The sequence below is a fragment of the Perna viridis genome, chromosome 12 (assembly GCF_037379345.1).
Source record: "Perna viridis isolate PV_CMFRI_1.1 ecotype Kerala chromosome 12, ASM3737934v1, whole genome shotgun sequence".
Taxonomy (NCBI): domain Eukaryota; kingdom Metazoa; phylum Mollusca; class Bivalvia; order Mytilida; family Mytilidae; genus Perna; species Perna viridis.
In genome coordinates this window covers 20,342,893-20,368,528 of record NC_142456.1, presented here as the reverse complement: position 1 = coordinate 20,368,528, position 25,636 = coordinate 20,342,893, and the positions used below count along the sequence as shown (strand labels likewise).

At 32.1% G+C, this 25,636-nt stretch overlaps 1 protein-coding gene across 2 annotated transcripts in view; it reads right to left on the bottom strand.

Moving 5' to 3' along the window:
- Window positions 1–25,636, bottom strand: part of LOC148601624 (uncharacterized) — a 68,366-nt gene that overhangs the window by 11,166 nt on the left and 31,564 nt on the right. Inside the window, exon 1 of one of the 2 annotated variants that reach the window (XM_088556203.1) lies at window positions 17,399–17,445. The exons of the other annotated variant lie outside the window; for it this stretch is intronic. The gene's annotated coding sequence lies outside the window, so the exon portion shown is untranslated. Of the gene's footprint in view, window positions 1–17,398; window positions 17,446–25,636 lie in introns of those variants that run through there. 2 annotated transcript variants of the gene reach the window in all.

Here is a 25,636-nt window from a genome sequence, read left to right as displayed (position 1 = left end):
ACCACATTTTACTGATCAGATTTCATGGAGGCGTAATTGAAAGATTTATAAAAGTCAAAATGCATACTGTTCCCCCATACGAACATTCGAGAACAAAATTTAATATTTATAAGCACTCCCAATTAACAATTTGATCTTATTTTTTTCTTGTTCAGGGCAGTAATCGTTTATCATTGAAGACTTGAACAACTTGCCTTTATTCGAGATTTTAGTGATATACTCTTCCAAATTTTAGTGCCATTTTGACGACCTGGTCCAAACAACTACAGAACATTAAAAAAACATTAGAATGCCGGAATAAAGTTAACATTGACAATGTTTGTTAAAAAGTACACAAATTTCATTTTGTCAAACTCGCTTTATCTAAATGTTAAACATTGGAATTTTTATTGCAATTAACGGTAACAATTATATACATATATATAAAATTACTGAGAAAGTTTGACGGTTTTATGGGCATCAGTTCTCTTTGATATGTATTGATAAAATCGGAAAATGATTCCCTTGTAACAAATCTGAGCTTGATCAAGATCGGTCAGTGCAAGCAGACATATTAATCATTATGTTCTATTTTGAATGAAAACAATTTGGTAGCATAAATCTAAATCTATAATAATAATAAAAAAAACAACCCATTTGTCCAGACTATTTCCGATAGAAATGGTGGGTGTGTTAAACCAGATTTCATCGCGCGCTTATCCTCCAACTCCAGCTTGAAGCGATGTATAATGTTCGAAAACCTGCCTTAACCTGACACATTTTAAGTAGTACTCCATCATACAAAATGTGATTCATGGGTAAAAAGCCTACATATTTTTATTTTTTTATATTTTGTTTGAATAGCCATAGTAAACAGAAATTTACATTCAGTTCTTCATATAACCCGTGTTCTTAGGAGAAAAAAACATTACATAGAATGCACAGTAGATTTCAAAATTAATACAGATAACTCTGTAAATGCCACTCAAATACAATAGACTGTATTGAAATTTCAATGTTGATTACCTCCTAAGAGCAGGCAAATTTGTATGAATAATTGCACATTTCTTAGTATAGACCCATAAAAGAGTAATCAAGGGAACCAAGGTTATAGCGGTAATCAAAAGAATATAATCCAGGGACAAAGACCAGACATGGAAAACAGACGCACACAACAAAGAACATAAAGTAACTAAAATCATACATACAAAGTAACAAAAGTAAAAGAGCAACTCGGACTCCACTAAAAACTGGGGGCATGGACCAGGTGCACCGGTAGGGTAAGCGTCCTCTGCTTTTCTAGAAACACCCGCCGAGTTGTTCATAATAAGTCAAGTCCGGGGTAGACAAACGAGGAAAGGTAAACTATGACCCGTTGAATAAATCAGTTTTCATGGTGCTGATGGATACATCATAACGATCCACGAGTTCATGATGACGTCCATAAACAACTTAATTACAAAATAAGAAACAGTAGCCTTCTATTTTATTTTATATTTAGCATGATTCTTACAAAGACTGTTACTTAAATTCAAATTTATAGATTTTTATATTTGTGTTTAATTTTGGCAAACTGAACACATGTATGAACCAATACGCAATGTGAATATAAAAAATGTTCGATGTAGACAGGATTAAAGATAACAACAAAAGTTCTGATGATAATATATATGAAAAAAAATGATAAGAAAAAAGATGTAATAGAATTTTCCAATGCTTTTTATCATAGAAACCTTTATCAGCGGCATTAGAATCAAATATACATATATTCTAAATACCCCCACCAAAAAAAATGTAAAGAAGAAGTATTCGATACCAAAACATTCGAGATAGGAAGCAAATCCCATCAGCAAGTAGTTCTACCATGTTCAATACAAGAAATGAAGCATCAATGTTTTGTTATATTTTTAAAAGATTTGTTTTTCAAGCTATCCTGCCTTTATTAACTTGTTGTAATATAATTTGTTTGTTGAAAATGTCAAGTTTATCGGTAATTTGTTCCAAAATGAGAATTTTATTTCACTTTTAATGTTTCTACGTTAACCTAGTATGACATAAATTGTTAGAGAAAGCTAGTTAGGGACGAATTGCATCTTGTGTTAGATCATACAAACAAGTCAAGTGCCAGCAGTTTTCGTCAATATCGCCATGATTTATAAGACTAGCTATACCAATCTTTTTATAACTATACCATTAGAAACGAGTTATTTATGTATCAAATTTTAATTTACATTTGTATTTGTGAAGAAATAATATTTCAAACATGAATTATAGTTAGGTTAATAAAAGTCAATTCTGTTTTAACATTATTTTAACACGAGTTCCTCATTTATGTTCCGTTAAATAAAGGGTTAGAACACAATTTTCAAGGCAATATTTAATTCTAATTTAACTAGTCAGTACCTTGGGCATTGTACATCAGTGTAATTTTTTTTCAACCTGGTCATTAAAAAAGGGAAATAGTTTACAATAAAATGCTCCTCATTCCATGTCCAGTTTTGGTGATCATTTTAACGATTATGTCTTAAATTCATACAAAATACAGCCTTCAATAGTATCACTTCCCCATTTGTACCATCCCTGATTCCTCATTGTCTAAATCCATATTCTCCTTAGAAATCATCAACCCGATACCAATCCCACTGCATTTGTTTTCAAATTATCAAAGAGTAATCAATGGAACCAAGGTTATAGCGGTAATCAAAAGAATGCAATCCAGGGACAAAGACCAGACATGAAAAACAGACATGCACAACAAAGGACATAAAGTAACTAAAATCATATATACAAAGTAACAAAAGCAAATGAACAACTTGGACTCCACTAAAAACTAAAACTGGGAGCATGGAGCATTTAAATTATTAAATGGAATTTTATATTTTTAAATTCTTCCACTAGAAATTGTCATCTCTGACTGATTTTAATATTTTTTCAAATAAATGAAAACTATTTTCCCCATCCTATCAATTTAAAATCCACATCCCCATATCCGATCTCCAATCACCACCTCATTTCCCCTACCGAATATACCAAACGATAGGAAGTTTACCACATACTAGTACTGCAGCCTAGAACCTAAAAGTGAATTAACTAAATTATTAAAATTGAACATGAACGACCTTAATACCTCAGAATAAACTTCCCTTGGACATAAGTAAGTGAAATCATGATGCAAATTCTAAATTATTAAAAATTTTTAAACCCATTTAAAGTTTAAACCCAGGGTAAGTTTGATGATTCTTGTGTTCTAAGTATGGAAAGCTTTTATGAGAATGCCATTTATAACGTAAACGGCATGAAATCAATACAAATAGATTATGCGTTTTGTTTTCAAAATTCTATAATCACATTGCTGTAATCTTCTTTGTAAACAGATGTTTTTTTTCACTAATAAGTATGATTTTATTTTGCGTTTTTATGGTCCGGACATTCATAAAATCGTCAAAAATCTAAAAAAAAACTCAATCTAATCATTCCCTATTTCATTGATTTATTGTGATGTGCACATGAAGATACTAAATAAAATTATCACAAAGCTGTTATTTTGAATCAGGTAATTTCACAGTTAAATATCAATGTTTATGTGACAAGACCCACTAAATATGAGCTTTCCATCATATAAAGATACCATATCTGATCGTCAAAATTGATATAATGTTGTCGTTCTATGACAACCTTATTTCTCTACATTGTTGAGCTAAGCCGTGGGCACCAATGATGTAAGCGACATCCGCAATTTGAAAGAATGATTTTTCTAAATAATCCGTGCCTTTAGTTGGCATAGGCAGATTATTTTGACGATTTTTTTATTTTCACGTACGTGATTTTATAAACATACTGAAACAGGCATATGGACAGTAAATGTCAATTCCTAACACTTATATCTCATACCTTTTTTTAACAAGAAAGTGAATTAGAAAATACATATAATATTTGTAAAAGAAGATGCGATGAAAAGAAATAAATACATAAAATATTCAACAAAATAAATAATTTATCTTACTTCTTATTCAAACGAGTTAATCATTCCAATTGAATGTAATATAATTTCCCAAACACATCCTCTATTGAAAATTTGAAACAAATGTCCACCCATAAATTTTAGTATCTATACAGTTTAAGAGGTTAATATTTATTAAATCTTTATCCGCGATAACAATAAATTGATAGCCATCTGCACAACTCAGTTTTGAATTAGATGTAATAGTTTTTGAATAACTCGCGGATCATTACGGTGTATCCATCTGCATCTTGAAAACTGATTTGGTCAACCTGTCATTGATTTTCTTTCCTCTTTCTTGCACTTGACTTTTTATGAGCAACTCGTTACTAGACGTTACTAGAAAAGCAGAGAATGCTTACCTTACCAGTGCAACAGGACCATGCTCCCAGTTTTAGTGGAGTCCGAGTTGCTTTTTTACTTTTTTTGTTTGTGTTATTTTAGTTACTTTATGTTCGTTGCTGTGATTGTCTGTTTTCCATGTCTGGTCTTTTGTCCTGGATTACATTCTTTTGATTTGCGCCAGAATCTTTGGTCACTCTCTCATATAATTTGAAATTGATGACACTTCAGTTCTATTTACAACGGTATTTCTATTTCAAGATAAAAATAAATCCTCCTAGAATTTTGCCATTTCTTTAGTATTTCCGGAGCAGAGATTTTCTCATACATCAAATATGAAAACAAAATACAAGTTTGACAGGATGATAAATCATGGTACTTTTTTACAAGAGAATGGTATTAAGTATGGCTCAAAAGTCTTAAGAAGAACATGACAGTTGTGAAAAGTATAATGTTATCCGTATACGCATGACCTTTTCTCCATTTTACGGGTTTTTTAATGAGGATAAACTATTCGTACGAGTGTCTTAAGCTGTGTATGCTGAATGAGATACTAATCAAACAGGACGCAATCGAACAAATATTTTGATATTATATATTTGAGTTGAGTTAATATTAGTACAGATAAGTAAGAGACTAGATTGCTCTGATTTGTGAAATTAACTAAAATCATACAAAGTAACAAAAGCAAATGAGCAACTCGGACTCCACTAAAAACGGGGAGCATGGACCTGATGCACCGGTAGGGTTTTTGTTTGTTTGTTTGTTGGGGTTTAACGTCCGAGCAGCAATATTTCAGCTATATTCAGACGATGAACATGATATTGATGATAAAATGAACATGAAATGATGATGAAATGAAAAGGGATGGGACACAAGGACAATGGGGTCGAAAAATTTTGATTGCCACTGGAAATAGGGAGAGGTGGGTAGGGTCGGGCAATTTGGCCTCCTGTGGCAGAGCCCTATGGTTCCTACTCCGGGAGAATACCACAGTAGGGTTTTTTAACGTGCGAGGAACGTGGCATCTTTCCCAACACGGTGCACCACTATGGTTTGCGGTCAGGTTTTCCGTATTGTAGCCTGACAACCCCAGCATGTAACACGCCAGGGCTACCCCACTCCACCACCTGGGGCACACATCCCAGTTGCTCTGTAGGCAGAGCGCCCTAGCCCCCGGCTTGGATTCTGAGCACTATTTAGTGGCCTTTTACGACTAGCTTAGCGCTGCTGCAGGCCTATTCTTATAACACCCGGCAATGCAAATCCTTCAATTCAGATTGCAGGGAATGCTCGTCTTTTACCTCAGACCTTTTTTCAGACAGAAGATGATTTAGACATGTCAAAAACCAAATTCATTTTTATTTCTTTTCAGAAACAGTTACTTATAGCATTACCAGTCTTAGTTTTTTTATTTGGTTGTTCCGCTTTCGAGATAAAAAAATCATATAGATTGTACATGACATTTGCACTTCGCAAGAGTTATCGTCCTTTGTTTAGCTTCAATGGTTGTAGTGGGATATAAATGTATGATGTTCTAAAAAGTGCAGATCTGAATGCAGAAAAATTTGTTGTTATGTGAAAGTATAGCATATGTAGACTGAAAAACATCATTTTTGGTGGGTTTTTCTGAACCATGAATCACTTTACAATTGGCAGTGTCAGAATTTTATGTGAACTGGTGATTAAGTGAAATTCGTGCTGTACGTTTTTTTAGGTGTACTTTTTGGTTCTTATATGTTGTGCAATAAGATATTTGTATGTAGTATTTTTGATGCTGTAAGCCTTGTTTAGTCCAAGGATTTCTTTAGTTTAACTGCTCGCTCCCCTTTCAGAATTTTTATTAATATCTTTATGGTGATATCATGACTTGTATTTTCATGAAACGTAGAGCAAAAACTAAATGTAATAAAGGCGATATTGTAAAAAAGCAGATTCAATTTTATGGTTTTGTAACGAAACCGAATATTTAATATTTACAACCACCCGGGGAAATAGCAGAATGTTTCAAATTTCTGGTTTATGCTGATAACAAATTTTAAGATATTAAACAGAACTCGGGGAGAACAACATTAAAGTATAGGATTTTTTTATGATCATTGGTTATAAATCCATAAAGTATTATGAAGTAATCATAACATTATGATTTATTGAGCCTGGTAAAATATCACAGATAAAAAGAAACAAAGCAGCAATGTCATATTATATAATGTCCTTTCATTCGATGACCAATAATAGTAGGACTATATATTCAGATTAAATAATGTAATGAGCTAGTGACCTTTTATTGTATAGGGTTCTTTATTCGTTATTAAAACTTAAACCACAAGAGGTATTGTTATCTCATATTCGACTTAAATTGATGGTTGTTTGCCAACAAACATCATTACTTATTCCAATAAGATGGTTTTGGTTTTGCTTATCATATGATGCTCGATTCATAAGTTAATCATATGATGCAAACCATATGATTTTCATGTGTTGCATATTTGCATATGTATAGCTTAATTAGTGATTTATATATATTGAATTTGTTTAGATAAATTATGCTAATTTTATTAAAATAATCAATTTCTTTTCCGCTTCGTTTTACACTATTGCTACAAAAATGCAAACTGATGAGATCTTTGTACCTGTCCATCTTTGAGAAATAAAGAAATCGCAGTTTTCTCTACGTATATATTTGAAAGTTACATCATGACGGAAATGTTATGTATTTAAAATATGCAGTGAAATTAGCAATAATCATCAAGGCTATAACAGTTTGAGTTGCCATGCTGTATTTACCTACTAGTAGGGTTCAGTTCAGTAGATTTAACCTTTTTTTCAAAACAAATAAATAGATATTTTGAATAATGTCAGTTCTGATATTATAGCGATGTTTTTATTGTCATCAAATTATTAGTTATTGAAATTGCATTTTTGACTAAAATGACAAATGACAAATATTCACGTTGTAGTCTCTACACCATATTGTATCGATAATATTTCTTCTTATTACCTGTACATAGATAATAAATATATAGTAATAGATATTTGCTTAGCAGTTATCCACGGAAAATCCCGAGAAAACATCCGTGCTTATATATCGTTTTGCATGTATTTGCATTGAAGCTTGAGCTGTCATTGTACATCCCGGTGGGGTTGTTGTCTCTTTGCCATATTCACCATGTCCATTATCAATTATAGTTTCTGTAATGGGACTTAGATTTATTCAAACAGTTAAAGTCTACAGTTAATCCGGACAGACTTTGCTAACTGTCCTTGAAAAATACATTTAAATAAAAACCAAGAGAGAAATTAAATTACTTCTGATGAAATGAACCGCTTAAGACAAGTAATTTTTGTAATTACTTCGATGATATAATAAAACATATGTGTGTGGGAAACGTCTGTTATTGGTCAAACAAATAGAATAAAAGATGGTTCTTCATACATTGTTAACATGCGTATCCATGTATCACTTTGTTTTTTTTGTTGTTGTTTGTTGGGATTTAACGTCCGAGCAGCAATATTTCAGCTTTATTCAGACAATGAACATGAAATGGATGATAACATGAACATGAAATGAAAAAAAAGGATGGGACACAAGGACAATAGGGTCGACAAACTTTGATTGCCACTGGAAAAAGGGGGGATTGGTAAGGTCGGGCAATTTAGCCTCCTGTGACGGAGCGCTATGGTTCCTACTCCTATCGAATACCACAGCAGGGTTCTTTAACGTGCGAGGAACGTGGCATCTTTCCCAACACGGTGCACCACTATGGTTTGCGGTCAGGTTTTCCGTATTATAGCCTGACAACCCCAGTATGTAACACGCCAGGGGTACCCCATTCCACCACCTGGGGCACACATCCCAGTTGCTCTGTGGGCAGAGCGCCTAGCCCCCGGCAAGGTTTCTGAGCACTATTTAATCACCTTATACGACAAGCTTAGTGCTGCTGCAGGCCTATTCTTTTAACACCCGGACCTTCACGGGGCGTATCACTTTAAAGGTAAAAATATATAATTTCATGTATGTATATGCGATTTTTAATAAAATAAATTCATTTAGATGTACTTCGCACAAATTAAAGTAAAACCCGTTGAGTATAGTTGGGATATTGAATGAATGCTTCTACATATTTACTTTCATATTTCACCTTTCTTGGTCCTATCAATTTATATGACGGAGGCCCTTATCTTTATTATGTTAACATCGTAACTATAGAATATAATTGTCGTCGTAATCCACAGTTTAAATCAGACATAAAGGAATTCTAAATGTTTTTACTATTTCAAAGATACCATTTATCAGTTTGCAATTACTTTTACTTGTGGATGTGAGCGACGTAACAGCAGCAATATCTTATATGAAACATTAGAAGAATGTAAGGAAAAATCGTGTATTGTAATTCACGGCTTTTTTATGTTTAACATTTTTGCGGGAGAAATATCTTACAAAGCAAACGTTATATAACCCAAATTACTATAACAGTATTTGTTTTACAATCAATAATGTGGTTTAATCGTTTTTCAGAATAGATAAAAAGACAAATAAACATTCTTGTATATTAGCCTTGACCTACATCTTAAAAATACGCGTACATTTTGTTAGTTTATGATATACTGTATTATCTTTATACATTTATTAGTCGTTCAAGACATTACGACTCAAAATGGCTATTTAGATGTTTTGGTATAGATAAATTTGCGACAGATGTAAAACAATTTGCTTTTAATATTTGTTATCTGCGCACATTTGTTGTATTGAAAATATGAAATACAACATCTTTGCAATTAGCTGTCATATTCGTTAATTTATGTGTCTGTGAAATATACCTTAAGTTTGAATTATTTCTACTAAATTTTATTTTTCCGTATAATTTCATTTGATATCCACAAATAAAATACATTAAATACGCGAAATAGGTGTCTATATATTTATTGTCTTGCAAGACAAAAAAATCGACCTAAATAAATTCGTATGCATGTGATTTCTGGTGACCTTAATCCACACATGTGCTGTGAGGGTCGCTTCTTTAATAACAAATCTGATTGCAAGGCGAAGTAGTTATTCAACGGCAAGAATATAACGCAAGGATCCTTTTAAGATTTACGTATTGTGATATAATGTGGCGTAAAAATATGGTTATTATTTATTTGAAAACTAATCAAGAAATAGATTGAATGAAATGAAATGAAATGAAATGAAAACAAGACATGTACTTACATATGTATCCGTGATTGTTATTTGTTACTAAGTTCAAAGTATTTTTAACGCAGGCTAATGTGCTGTCGGCAATCTTCGGAAGTAATGACGAAAAATAATTAGATCAGAGCTATCAATCTTCTCTGATTAAAAGAACACGTTGTGTTCACAATATTCTGTAGGTATTATCGACAATAATTTCTGCATTTGCATTACTGCAAACTTATTTCATTGAATCAGAGAAATTCAGTAGAATCAATAGCTACATGTAAATGCAGCTTTAAATAACACATTAAAGTACATTTTAATACGGATTGAGTGTCAATGCCAGTTGACACAAACAATAAACGTCATTTAATGTTGGTAAATAAATCGTTTATACAATACCAAAATAGAAACAATGATAGAACAGTAATGCAATACGGATAGAAAAGAACAAATATACATTAACCCACCACCCTATCCCCCCGCAAAATATAATATTAAAAAATAGATAAACTAATAAACATACAATGAAAAGAAAACGGACTAAAAACAAAAGAAATGAGAATAAGAACAAAAGCAAATTAAACATCTAAACCAGCAAATCAACCCCTCCCGAAGGCAAAGGTAACATAGACAAAGAAAACGGAAATAATAAGTAAATCCTTCTGTACGCAGCGATCATAATTTTCATGCTCCTCATACCAAACTGAGAAAGATTTAGAATATCAAATGATAATGTAAAGTTACAATTGATATTCAGAATATAATTGTAGCATACCAATTTCATAATTATACCTTAATTCATTGAATTACAGTTACCAAGTTTTCGCTTAATTTTTTCCAATTTCCTGGCGTCAATTTCCCATAATGTCTTAAATATAATGCTATATCCGTTACGACGTCATTACATACAATCAAATTTACACTTACGACTTTTTGTAAAATTGATGCCTGAAATAAGGCAAATTAATTAGTGACTTGAATTGGTCACATATTTCTACAGATTTAAGTAGCATATTTTTTTCTTTTCACGCGAGTTACATTAATGTACAATAAGAACATGAGTAATTAACAAAACAGTTATTATTTACCAGACAAAATGACTGAGGTTTATTTTGTTACTGATTAAAAACGGTTGTCAGATTTTATTAAGTAGGCATTGATATGTTTCTTTACAACAAAACCAGTACAAGTAACGTTATGTATCCCTATGATAGCTTAGTAATTTCAGTTATGAAAAAGCAAGAGTAGTCAGGGGAACCAAGGTTATAGCGGTAATCAAAAGAATGTAATCAAAGGACAGAGACCAGACATGGAAAACAGAATAAACAACAAAGAACATAAAGTAACTAAAAACATACATACAAAGTAACAAAAGCAAATGAGCAACTGGGATCTTACTCTAAAAATTAAGATCTTGAGGCAAAACGAAGGCATTATAACAAGTACTACTGGGATCTTACTCTAAAAATTAAGATCTTGAGACAAAACGAAGGCATTATAACAAGTACTACTGGGATCTTACTCTAAAAATTAAGATTTTGAGGCAAAACGAAGACATTATAACAAGTACTATTGAGGTAAAATATATTTATTAACGTTTAAAGTTAGCTTTATTATGGCAATAGCTATATGTTTTAGTCTGTAGGTTATTTGATATGTTTATATTCTAATTTATTAAGCTGTTACAGATCATCTTTTTCCATTGAAGTATTTATCCATATAACAGTCTGTTTTTTATGGAAACTAATAATGAGAAACCCAATATTTTGATAAAAAAAAGAAGAAGAAAAAGTATATTGGACAATTCACTCGTGATGAACAAATATCCGTTCAATAGTCAAATGCATGTATATCAAAATGATCTGTAATGTTCTCGTTTGGGATTTCTATTTTTTTCGTTTGTACTTTTACTTTCAATTTCAATTTCGAACGTTTTTCAAGCACAAACTTGACGATAAAAGCAATTGTTTACGATTGTGAGCACTCAAATAGTTCAACATTAAGATCTAATTAGATCAGATTACTAAGAGTAATCAAGAGAACCAAGATTACAGTGGTAGTCAAAAGAATGCAATCCAGGGACAAAGACCAGAAATGGAAAACAGACATACACAACAAAGAACATAAAGTAACTAAAATCATACATACAAAGTAACAAAAGCAAATGAGCAACTCGGACTCCACTAAAAACTAGAAACAAGATTATATCTTCCTAATCAAAATACTTTTCATCCCGTCTGATTGTTATTCTCAATTTGAAGCATAGGGCGGCCCGTAATAAAAAGGCTGTAACAATGATCAATTATTGCCAATGAAGAAACAGTATACTTAACATCCTGGAATGGCAGTAGAACAGCGCATGAACATGTTCTTAGAATGTTTTAAAACTTTAGTGGATATGAATTAAATTTTAAAATTCAAAGACATAAAGATCGATCATAGTTTTTACATGTACTCCGTCTAAAATATACAAATATATAATTGAACATTAGGAAAAAGGACAAGAAATTATAACTGCTTCACTTAATATATTAAGTAGCGGTCTTTGTAAGAGTCATGCAAATCTGAAAAATGGGATACACCCAAACGAATGCTACATATTTTTATTTTTGTTTTAAGGGTCTACACTATGAAATCTGCTTGTTTTTATGCGATAATAAACATTGAAAATCCAAGATATTCTATTGTATTTGAGTGTCATTTACAGAGTTATATCTCTTAATTGTAAAATCTACATTGCATTCTATGTAATTTTTAACTCCTGAGAACACGGGTTATATGAAAAACTAAATGTTTATTTCTATTTTATTTATGGTAATTCAAACAAAATATAAAAAAATAAAAATATGTAGGCTTCTTACCCATGAATCACATTTTGCATGATTTTTAGCTGGAGTGCCACTTGAATACACCAATCGGGAAAAGTTTCGCTTTTTCTGTTCAGGATACATTGGCACTTTGAGATATAGAAGGTGGAGCGAGGTTACATACTGTGGGTGCCTTTGGGTAAATAACGTAGAACTATGAATGCTAGTTACAGATTGCGTCTTCATTTATAAAACAAATCTTTGTAAACAATTTTTGGAATGGTTTTGAAGGACGTTCTAAATATTAATTTCTATTATCGAAGATATTTACGATAGTAAGGCTTTTTCCTTACGGGCATATGGACTTAATAATGGACATATGGAGCTCCGGATAGCCTCTGGCAATTTAAATTCTCTCAATTATCCAACAAACTAAGGTGTGACGTCACATCGAAAATATGAATTCAAAGTATATCACTGGTTTATTAAATGGAAAGTTATCTCAGTAATAAATAACCCAATCAAAGTAGCCACGTACTTCAAGGAAGGAACATAAATTATTTATCTTCTAATTTGCAAAATTTTTTTTACCCGTATATAGTAAATTCATTTTTTTCTGTATTGCGAGCAATTATATCAATAGAAATAACGGTAACAAGCAGCTAATGATACCAATTATCATTTATAATCATATGCAAACTCTTTTTATGATACTAATTTTTACTTCAGGTAAAAAAAAGAAATACGATGCAATTTTAAACATCTTGTTTAAAAAAGCCTTATTAAAACATCTTAATTGATTTCAGTAATGAAAAAAGAATATTTAAGAATAATAAGATACTTCTATTTATAAACGCTTTTTCAATTTCTTGGACAGTTTTGAATGTAATAGTTTCACTATTTATTATAGCGCTGGACTATGGATATTTAAGGAAACAACTTCGTTTGCGCTGTAAGTATCGCCAATAACAAAACAAGTTTGCCTTAATGTAGTAGACCTAGGGTAAAGGACACACAACTCTTTAGAATCATTGGAACTTTTGTATTCAGGCTCTTTATATCAATCTCATGTAAGCATCAACGTAACTTGGTCTGATTTCATTCTGTTTCAAATGACAAATTGAAAGGCTTTAGTAAAATTGAATGTGATACAAATATATCACTGATTTCAAGAGTTAAGTCCCTAACCCTAGGTCTACCTCCTTAAAAGTTCCTGTTACCATCAACGGCGTTTATGTCTTGTGAACATTTCAGAGAAAAGAATGTTTAATGTGAATAAGTTGCAAGAAGTGTTAAGAGCCAAACCATTTTGACTGATATCTTTAAAAGTAAATTGATACAATGACAACTTTCTTTTTTATACTATTGTTGAAGGTCAGACTTTATCAATTTGTCAAACATTACAAAACAATGAGAATTACATTAGTAAAAGAGTTGGTTTGGTGAGCCATTTTTTGTGAAGTACATCGAAATATTCACTTCAAAAAAAAAATAAATAAAAATATCAACTTAAAATATTGTTTTGTTACTAATTCACTTACAGCTGATATGATTTATTATTACACTTTAGAATTATTTCCGTAAGTTTCAATTATTTCAATTCAACCATTTCATGTCATAATATTTTTGTGATTAAAGCTGCTTTTATGAAGATCGTTAGAGTTTCTCGTTAAGTAAATCAAATTTTAAATTTGCTTTCAACATAATTGCGGAGATTTGTTGACTAAAATCCAATTTTGTAAACAGTATCCTGTGAATATGTGGACTTAGATTTTATTATTATTATTATTATTATTATTATTATTATTATTATTATTATGCAAAGATTTGTTTTGTCATTAGTAAAACTGGGAATGACCGGGAAACTCGATACAATAATTACTGCTTTGTGCTTAGCTTGGCGGGAATTTCTAGAAAAGCGAAGACGCTACCGGTGCACCCTGTCCATGTACCCATTTTTTAGATGCAGACTGAGTTGCTCATTTAATTTTGGTGCTTTGTACATACTATTTTGGTTATTTCAATTTCTTAGTTGTGTGTGTCTGTTTTCCACGCCTGGTGTCTTTTCTTAGATTAGATTCTTTTGATTTCCACTAGAATCTTGGTTCCTCTTTATTACTCTTTTTTAATGAAATAAAGAGTAAACAAATACTAATCTTTAGAACATTACGTTTCGAAGATAGAGTTTTTTTTTTCAAAGTATCAAGAAAAAAAACGGATTAATTCAAAATTGGACTAAAGGATGAGTGAGGCCATATTTAATTAACCTAAATTTTTAGCAAAAACATATCAATACGACAGTTTTAGTACGTCAAGGACAGTAGAAAAATATTAGATTAAATAATGAACAATTAAAATCACATAGAAATAATGAATCAGGTATCTGTTGCCTTTCACCTTAACAAAACTGTGTAAATATTGTAAGGTATAAAAAAAAACAAACAAAAACAAACAAACAAAAACAAAACAAAACAAAACAAATCACAAACAAACAAACAATCACAGCCGCATTATTTTTTTAAAAATTTTTATTATTTTTAAAAGTGTGTTAATAAATAGCTTCGGAAAACATAGAACATGCAAATGTTGATATTAAAACGTTTTGAAGGACGAAGGTTACATTATCATATCTTTCATTATGATATGAATTATATGAGTTCACTTATTTGATGCAGGATATAACATCCTTAGATGAATTTAGATGAAGCACTTAAGGCGTAATTCTATTATAGTGTTTAAAATGTCATATCGAAATGTCGTTAAACTGATTTATTTTGCGCTATTTTATCAACTTGATCTTGTTCGGTTTGACAAATTTGTCTTCAGCTAAGCTGGGTTCAATAATGGAATTAAAATTGAATTTTTACAAACAGTACCAAGAAGTAACATGTCCAAAGATGGAACTACTGAAATGTATTAATTTAATCGAAATTTTGTTTTGTTTAACTCAATTTTGATAATCATGAATACTGTCAACTCATTAAGCTCAATTAAATTGAAGCGGTAAGACTACTTGATGCCAAACAAGTCATCATTCTATTTGTAACATTGCTATAAGTTTGCAATTTTTAATTGGAGCTTCAAGCATTGTGCATTGTACTTTGATACATAAATATTGTGTCTTTATTTATTTTCCCGATATGACCTTTATAAATTTTAAATATAAAGAAAGAAGAGGTGGGATGATTGCCAATTAGACAGTCATCTAGAAGAAGCGAGGCAATCCTGGGTATTGAAAGAGTAATCGAGGGAACCGAGGTTATAGCGGTAATCAAAAGAATGTAATCCAGGGACAAAGACCAGACATGGAAAACATGGACATACACAACAAAGAACATATAGTAACTAAAATCATACATACAAAGTAACAAAAGTAAATGAGCAATTCGGACTCCACCAAAAACTGGGAGCATGGACCAGATGCACCGGTAGGGTAAGCGTCCTCTGCTTTTCTAGAAACACCCGCCGAGTTGCTCATAGAAAGTCAAGTCCGGGGTAGACAAACGAGAAAAAACTGTAATATATCAGACAGTTTCTATGTAGCAGTCTTTATAAAGTTCAGACGGACAGAAGGTGATTCATACGTATCAAAAACTTATTTACCATCAGTTACGGACCACATAACCAGTCTTAGTTCGTCATCTGGATGTTGAACTTTTGAGTTGACAAGTATATGGATTGTACAGGTGTTAAGACTCTATTCACATTGTATTGTAAAGCAATAAAACACATTTAATGGTCAAGATTAGGAAAAACGTATGATCAATTCTAAAAAATTAGACAAGTAATTTCCTATTTATATGGATAATCTTTCAAACGATAACCGCCAAGTTGACAAATGATTTGATATGGTTGATTTATTTATTGCTATGTGTACACAGATTGAATTTGGCAATGAGTAGAGTAAGACTCGTTCTAGTTTCCTTTTCCTTTTCCGGAATTTCTGATGTACAACTATTGAAATCCGACGACCGGTATGCACTTTATTGTTTGCTTATATTACAATGCAAAATCTTCTATTCTAAGCTTTTTCTTAACACTTTATAATGTGGAAATAAATATTTTTCATTTTTCTTGGAATTTTACACGAAAATATGTTTTGCCTTCCTTCATATACTGAACCCAACGCTCTGAAAATGACAAATCTCTATGCATTTGAATGGTAACATAGGACCCGTTCTCGGGAAACCACGTGATGAGTCTTACAAACCCAACTCAGTACTAATACATTTTTGTGTATTCTACTTGTTTCTTTTTATGAATCGAAATGTTGAATATGTAATAAAAATGAAAGAAGGACTAGGGGAATAGGATGCCATCAAAAAGGGAAATATTACATTTTTTGTAGGGTAAGGGACACAACTCTAACGAATCATTAGAACGTTTGTATTCAACATTTAACACCAATTTCATGTAACACCAAAGTAACTTGGAGTAATGTAATTTTTTTTCAAATGAAAACTTGATAGGCTAATATCACTAATTTAAAGAGTTATTTCCCGTATCCTAGGTCTACCTCCTGAAGTTAACAAAAAATTACCATTTCCAAGCTGAGCATCTTAATTAAAACATAATTTGATAAATCAAAATGCACTTTTAGTATAATGAATATCGGTACAAATTACCCTGACATTTGGTACACTAAAAAACAACAGAATCCAAGTTTATGATTAAACAATAAACAAATATATCTACACAAAATTGTAGCAAACAGAATGAAAAACGATTTCATATAAAAACTGAAAGTAGAATACATTTGAATAATCACATCGCCTACTTTAAGAAAACGCAAAGAAAAAAGTTATGTAATTTTTATGAGATTGTGTAGAAAAAAGAAACAATGAATAAGTATACAAGTTTGTTGATTTGTTAAGATTGACGCCAATGTTTTTTTCTGTATTTAAGTTAAATTAATCAGCATATTAAAGTTCAGTAGACTATAAGGTTTTCGCCGCCAATTCTGAAAACTTATGATGAAAATACCCATGAAATTTCAACCTAAAAGCGGTGATTAAATTTCCAGTTACTTATTTCAAAAGACATCCCATAATTTTATTTGCATTTACTATGTTAAGAAATACAATTACTTACATGTCTATACTGTGATGGTTACCAAATGATCTTTATCGTCGTGAAACAGTTGTTTCGTATTGATTACAACGGAGACCATAGCATACACAATAAAATGATATAGATTTTTATATTTGTCTATTGAAAATAAAATATAAAGTAAAATGTGTCATTTTCATATTTTTTTTTACAATTTCAAAGGTTAGCTGTTTGAAAGAACTGCGAACTGTGAAAAATTACCAATTGACAAAGAGTATTGAAGGGAACTAAAATTCTAACGGAAATCAAACGAATGCATATAGGGACAAAGAGCAGACATGGAAAACAGACACACACATAAAAGGACATAAAATAACCAAAATAATACGTATAAAGCAGTTCAATTAAATAAGCAATTAGAACTCCACTAGAAGCATGAACCAGGTAAACCGATATGATAAGCGTCCTCTGCTTTTCTATAAACACCCACTGAACTGCTCATATATAAAGACTCAAGCCCAAGGTAGTCGAACGATGAAACTATGATATATAGGTTCTCATGGTACTGATGAATAAACGTAATAAGCAATCAGTTTGTGATGACGACCATAAAACTTTTGTAGTGATGTTTTTAATCTTGTAGCAACAACATACCCTGATCCAAAAGCATAATTGTAGGAAGTTTAGCACGGTAGTCTGAATAATTACGGCAAGCTCTGGCATTACGTATGAGTTCTGATATAAAAACTCCATGCACAGGTGCTGAAAAGATGTTACCACAAACGAATGGAAAATTGACAATAGGGAATGAAAATTCGTTGCATTTGTCGGAAAGTTTGGCCAAAAGTTTTCCTGTAACTCTAAGTGTAGGTCAAGATATGAGGCTGACTCCACAGTTTCTTAAGTATCCCTTTTTTCAAGCTCGGTGGCGTAAATGCGATGTATCGAATCCCCGAAACTAGGATTGTTTACTGATAATATGTCATCTATATAACGGGAACTGTGATCAAATGATCTGACTAAACGATGTACCGTCAGCTAAAACGTCAGCCTCATAAGAATGGAGGAATAGGTCTGCGAGTAGACGAATACAATTTGTTCCTAATGGAATACCGACCGTTTAATGGAAGATGCATCCACCACATTGGACATATATGTAGTCGATAAAAAAAAGTTGTTTTATCCATTTTCTTGCATAGTCTTTCACGGCACCCATAAGAAATTTAAAGTTAAAATTCCAACATATTGAGCGTGGTTCACGGTACTTGGGACCTTTAGTTGTCAATATTTGGGATACTTTGAACAAAACATATACAAACTATGACGACATCAATAATTGCATCGTAAACCATTAAGACAATTATTTTGGTAGTCTTTGACGGGTTTGTAGTCGGCATGTAATTCTAATTTTATAGTAAGGTTGACAATAATATTTATTTTTTCTATTAGTTTATGCATTATTGATGAGAAATGATGCATATATTGCACAGAATTATTAAACCGACAGCTTGAAATGTGTTGTGTTGCAATTAATTTCATTGCGTTGTTTTGGACACACAATCAAACGTCGACTTGATGAGGAATGTAATGACATATGGTTATCAGTCATCGTTGCATTAAAGTAGAACAAACCTATTATACTCTGCACATTAACAACACAAACATTTCCGAGTCTAATAGATAAAATAAACTGTACAATAGTAATGTAATTCATTTGGTTATATGATTAACAGAAATAAACAGCGTTATGTAGTATGAACTGCTCAACGTTATTTTAGCATGCCAAGAAAGACGATCATTATCATGTTAAAATTATGAAGACGATTTATACAAACAATTGAATACAGAATTCATGTTGATATTTGAAACGTAATCAGATGTAGACGTTTCAAAATTACTTTATCTAGTGCATTTAAGTAGTACTCCAGCTAAGAATCATGCAACTTCTGTAATATTTACCCCCACCCCCCCCAAAAAAAAAAAAAAAAAAGGCTACAGAATTATATTTTGTTTTGTATTAAGTAGCTTTACAGGCCTATCTCATGAAATGCATAATTATTCATTGCAATCAGTTTGTTCTTCGGGGATAATCCACATTGCAAAGCAAATCCATTGGTTTCTACTGTATTTTACTGTCAGTTACAGGTTACAGAGTTATCTTCCTTTAGTTTAATTCTGCAGTACATTCTATATAACTTATATCTTTTATGAGCCGGGTTTATATGGAAAACGTCATGTCAATTTCTGTTAAATATGATGTTAAAAAAAAAGGAAGAAAAAAAAACAATATGTAGGCTTCCCAACCATGAATCACATTATGTATAATTCTTAGCTGGAGTACCACCTTAATTGATTAATTGCCTTTAGATAATGATCCCAAATTGACCGGAAAATAGACTTCCATTTGGACAATTAAACTAATGGTAAACATAGTTTGACCTTTTTTTTACCATGGAATAATATTATGTTCGTTGGTGAAACAAATTGTGTAGTATTCGTTGCTTGGTAAATGAAAATATAAACTGTTTGAAAGAAATCTACGAAAAAGACACAAATCAAAGACATTCAACAGTAAAGAAAATCTGCTAGGATAAATTGAAGTACATTTAAATTGTTTTTTGTGAAACACATAATAATAACTAAAAAGCACTTCATAGCCAATGAAACAGAAATTTTAAATTTAGGTTCCATTGTTGATCGGTTTTTGTGAATACAGATCTCCTAGCATATATCCCTAATCAAATAGAAAAGATAAAAGAGCATATACATAGATATATGTACATCAAACTGGAATGTGCAATATTCACATGACTTGTATTTAAAAAAGAAAAACAACCATTGACGAAACTCATGACTAGGTCTAAGACTAATGTTGTCAATCTTGATACCACAGAAAAATGAGATAAATTCTCGTCCAGGGAGGGTACGATCAATTTGCTATAAATTTTGCAGTGCAATCGTGTAGATTTAAACCCTTATGCATATTCATAATTTATCTTCAAGCAGTGTGCGTTTGGAAATCTTACATCCTGAAACGTCGTCATTATTTAAACCTCGGTTTTAAACAAATACTAGCAATTAAACTAGTTTAGTGCGGCTTACCTCTAATTAGTTGTTGAGTTTCACTTATATCACACAGGATAAGTTTATATTAAGGGGAAGATAACGATTCAAAGTTACGATAGCAATAAACATTTGTTCCCTTAATAGTCATTTGGAAACAGTAACGATGCTACACTATTAAAAAATGTAATATATTCTTTCCCTGATTGAATGTAAAACCTGTTATAGTGTCAGCCTGTTAGAGCTGTGTTATCTCATTTCTACAATAAATAACATACTTGGATACGTTCGTTATCCCTGATTACGTAACAGACAAACATGATCAAATTATGTAGGAAAAGCAATATGTCTTGAGTGACAGTAAGAATTTGTTGTCAATGTTCTTACTAAAGCGTGGAAACTGACTTTATAACAGAAGCCTGTTTGTGTAATTTGATAAGCTATATTTCTGACATTTATCTATCAAGAAAACGAACAAGCCAAAAAAAAGTAATACAAATTGTTCAAATTGGATAATGGATGTACAGATTCAATATTGTACTTATGTCTTCCACAAATTTCAATCCCAGGATGCAGTCTTGAGGTCGGATTTATAGCTTACCAACCGTGTGCTTTACAATAATATAATAACAATGATATTAAAAAAAAAATTTTTTTTGATTAAATCTTTCTTAAAGGCAAATTAATTTTAAACAGAATATTTTGCTAAAATCTCCAACAGCAAAACTAAGTAGAACAATTCGTTGCAGAGTATGTAAAATTATACTTTTCTATTCAAACTATCAAACTAATATATTCCGACAAGCTCCGATCAGCGTCTCGCGTTCAAAATTCACTCCAGACAATGCAGTCAGCCCTCGGGAAAAAAGTGAATAATTTTATGCGATGCTATCTGATTGTCAAACGACGTTCGATTTGAAAAATATCCGGGAATTTCGAAAGACTTGTGTGCAGCGGTCAATAAAAGAGGAAACGAACGTCTGCCGCTGCATGAAGCTTGATATTCCTACTTGCATAGAACAAGTGGGAACAGTCAGAGACGTACTACTAAATAAATGATTAATATGGACTCTTTCTGCTTACGTCCGTTTTTTGTCGATAAAAAGTAAAGCATTTCATACAATGAAACAATAAACGTAGAAAATACCGGGAGGGCATGACTAATTTAAGAATTTATTCCTGGATGTCTGGCTTTATGCTTATTTTATCATATTTAGGCACTATATTTGTCATTATTTTCACTGATGGTCACTTTTGTCAGTGAGGATCTCCTTACGAAAATGAAATATTTGTCTCTTCAATTTACCCTCCCATATCATTTTTTTTTAATATACAATACAATTTTTTCAACTGTTTCAACAATTATATTTGAAGTATATAATTATAATAGGAAAGATTCATAATTAGAAAACGAAAACTGAATCGCATATACAAATAAACAAACCAACGAAATTTCTTCTCATCCTGTAGCACTGATATAGGTCATTCGATCATTGTGGAAATGCTGCTCTATGTCGCTAAGTTCAGTTTAGTCTAACAAAATATTAAATCACGGTCCTCTCAAACACATTTCATTCTTTGTGAATGATATTTCAATGTTAATTTTCTGGCATGATCATATCCTTCCATGCTTGGCCGAACAGTCATACAACCAATTAGTATTTTGAACACGCTCATTATCAGTCTCTGGATTTGTTCTTCTTTATAATAATATATTTTATAATATAACTGAACATCTGGTAATTCACTAATTGTCGACGATGGTACCGGCTATGAAGCCATGTGCATTTGTTTACTCACCCAAACGATACATTTTACATCTGGTTTTACTTGAAAGTGTTCATGGAATGGCATAATGTTTGACCAAAACATTAGATATTTATATGCATTCTTATGTATACGCTAGGATCATAATATAATAGAGTCGTTTCTTAAGAAATATTATTCACTTTGTTGCTTTCATGATTAGTAAACGATTACAATCAATAAATACAATGAAAAGTGACCCGTTCATTAACATGAGTACGCAAGTGCGAAAGGGGTTTTACCTAGAGTCTTCCTTTGTTTTTAAAACGAACATGTCACGCCATGTTAGAATTCTCAATCATACAAATTGCTACCGAGGGTGAGCCCTTAACAGCTAGGGTTCATGCCAGTTACAAACCTATGTGGCGTCAATCAATTATTTTGCTTTGTTGATTTACTGCCTATTTAAGTTGACTACCTAGTTCAACGCATATTTGATTTTAAGAATGAACTGTAGGTTGACCGAAATAAACAAATGAATTATAACTTTCTTGCAAATACGCCTGTAACAAGAAAATGTGGTATTATTTAAAAGGATACCGCGCTTTTACAATGAATTAATTGGAAAGTCGGGTAATAGCGTACCCAATAAAAAAATTAAAAAAAAGTACTCAGATATTTCCTTGTTTCGTAAACAAAAAGAACTAATATGCTAAACCCGAACACGCTATTGCAATGAATTACTTGAAAATCAGTGATTATATATGATTGTTGTTATAAATGAGATAAAGAAAAAATAATAATATGTTTTCCATGAAGTGACTAAGTGTCAAAAGAAAATTGTCTTTTTATGTTGATGAATTCGTGGACCCGTGTTCTAGTTTTTAGAAAAACGTGGAAGTCAGCAAATGGAAGTTTGTTCAAATTTTTATATTCTCAAATTCTAATTATAGTTAAAATGGTGATTGACTGGGTTCTACAATGCAATAACATGCTGCACCATTACTTGACTAAGACAAAGTCATTGTTAACTGTGAAATTATAGGGACAGCTCTCTTTCACCTTTTCCAGATAAGATCTGTAACGAGAAAAACTAAATCGTTGTACATATATCCTTTGAAGAATATAAAATAACGTACCCATCTGCGCTTTGCAAACTGGTTTGTTCAGCGTATCAAAGTTTTCCTTTCCTCGTTCAACTACCCCGGACTTGACTTTTTAGCCCCGTGCAGGTCCGGGTGTTGAAAGAATAGGCCTGCAGCAGCGCTAAGCTTGTCGTAAAAGGCGACTAAATAGTGCTCAGAAACCTAGCCGGGGGCTAGGCGCTCTGCCCACAGAGCAACTGGGATGTGTGCCCCAGGTGGTGGAATGGGGTACCCCTGGCGTGTTACATGCTGGGGTTGTCAGGCTATAATACGGAAAACCTGACTGCAAACCATAGTGGTGCGCCGTGTTGGGAAAAATGCCACGTTCCTCGCACGTTAAAGAACCCTGCTGTGGTATTCGATAGGAGTAGGAACCTTTGCGCTCCGCCACAGGAGGCTAAATTGCCCGACCTTACCCATCCCCCTTTTTCCACTGGCAATCAAAATTTGTCGACCCTATTATCCTTGTGACCCATCCTTTTTTTTCATTTCATGTTCATTTTATCATCCATTTCATGTTCATTGTCTGAATATAGCTGAAATATTGCTGCTCGGACGTTAAACCCCAATAAACAAACAAACAAACAAACTTGACTTTTTATTAGCAACTCGATGGGTGTTTCAAGAAAAGTAGAGGAAGCTTACCCTACCGGTACACTTGGTCCATGGTCACAGTTTTTAATGGAGTCCGATTTGCTCATTTGCTTTTGTTACTTTGTATGTATGATTTTAGTTACTTTATGTTCTTTGTTGTGTATGTCTGGTCTTTGTCCCTGGATAACATTCTATTGATTACCGCTGTATCCTTGGTTCCCTTGATTACTCTTCATTATGTACATTCGGCGCGTCTGAATCAACTTTAGGTTCCTATCAATATACAATTTGCAGACAACGCTTATAGTAAAAGTGGTTCATGGTGCAGACAACCCAAGTATACAAACAATGCTTTTACCTCTGCATAAATTATATTCGTATGTTACTGTAGTTAATTCTGCATACAGATATGTATGCACAACCTATATAATGTTTATTTCAAAAGTTCAACAACTGAATGGCAAACTAGGACTGGTATGTAACTTTTTCTGAATAAGAAATTAAGGGTGAATTCGGTTTTTTTTGTTGACATGCATAAATACCTCCTATCTTAACTTCATCTTTTAAAGACTTGTAATGAAGTATGGTTTATTCTTGCACCATATAAAGGGTGATCAATACAGTTAAAACATTTATCAGTCTAGAAACCTTAAATGTATTTTAGAGCCCAAACAAAATCAGTGTGATTTTATGTTCGTCCGAAATAATTGATTGATTGATTATCATTTGACATCATATGGCAGAGACTTCGAAGTCATTTTTATTAAGACTTTTTAAAGACTTACAAGTGAGGACATTGATGTTTTATGATAATTGTTTACGGATATTAAAGTCTTACAACTAAGTTCGCGTGGAAGGGTAATAGGTAGAAGAGATGACAACCGGATAACAATGTGATAAAATCATATGAAATTCTTAATTCATTGGTAATATCGAAATAAATCAAAGGCAAATGTCAACATAAAAGTCAATATTAAATTGATTGGAACTACTGACAGAAAGATTCAACCGAGGAGTTAGGTTGTATTTTATTTTAAAAACGAATAAACTTTTATTCATGAACACATAGTGATCAATGTCATTTATTACTAAAATCCCTATGACAATTGATGCATTTTCTACTGATTTGCGTATTGAATACAGGCGATGCATTATCGCATAAAAATACTGTACATATTGTCAGCTGATATTGCTAAAATGCATACAAATTTCTTAAATGCTTATAGTATAAGATACTTACTGATTAAGATAAGATTTTCCAGTTTTTACCCTAATGTGCTACATATTTTTGTTATACGGACTTCCCTGTTGAATATTCCTTTTACTACAGCCCTGGGTATATCACCCTTTAATCTTTTTATCTTTTTAATACAAAATGTGGGAAGGATTATTATGATAATACAGTAGAATTACAACCTATGCATTTGCAGCAACTCTTTATACTTTTATCCCCATACTCAGTTAAAATCCCGACTCAAAAACACTATTCATCGTTGTGGCTCCAAAAAATAAAACCGGTACACCTATATACAGATATGTAGTGATCGTGATCGGTAGAGATTCTAGATACTCTATAAACGATTCCCAATCATCTTCAAAAATATATCTTGATTCTTTGATCTCAGTTCCACTATACAGATGACGTATTATTGTTTAACAACCATTGTTTCGGGATTTTTTTACAACCTCAAAGAACTTGAGATAAAGGATGTCACAAATGTTTGCTACCGGT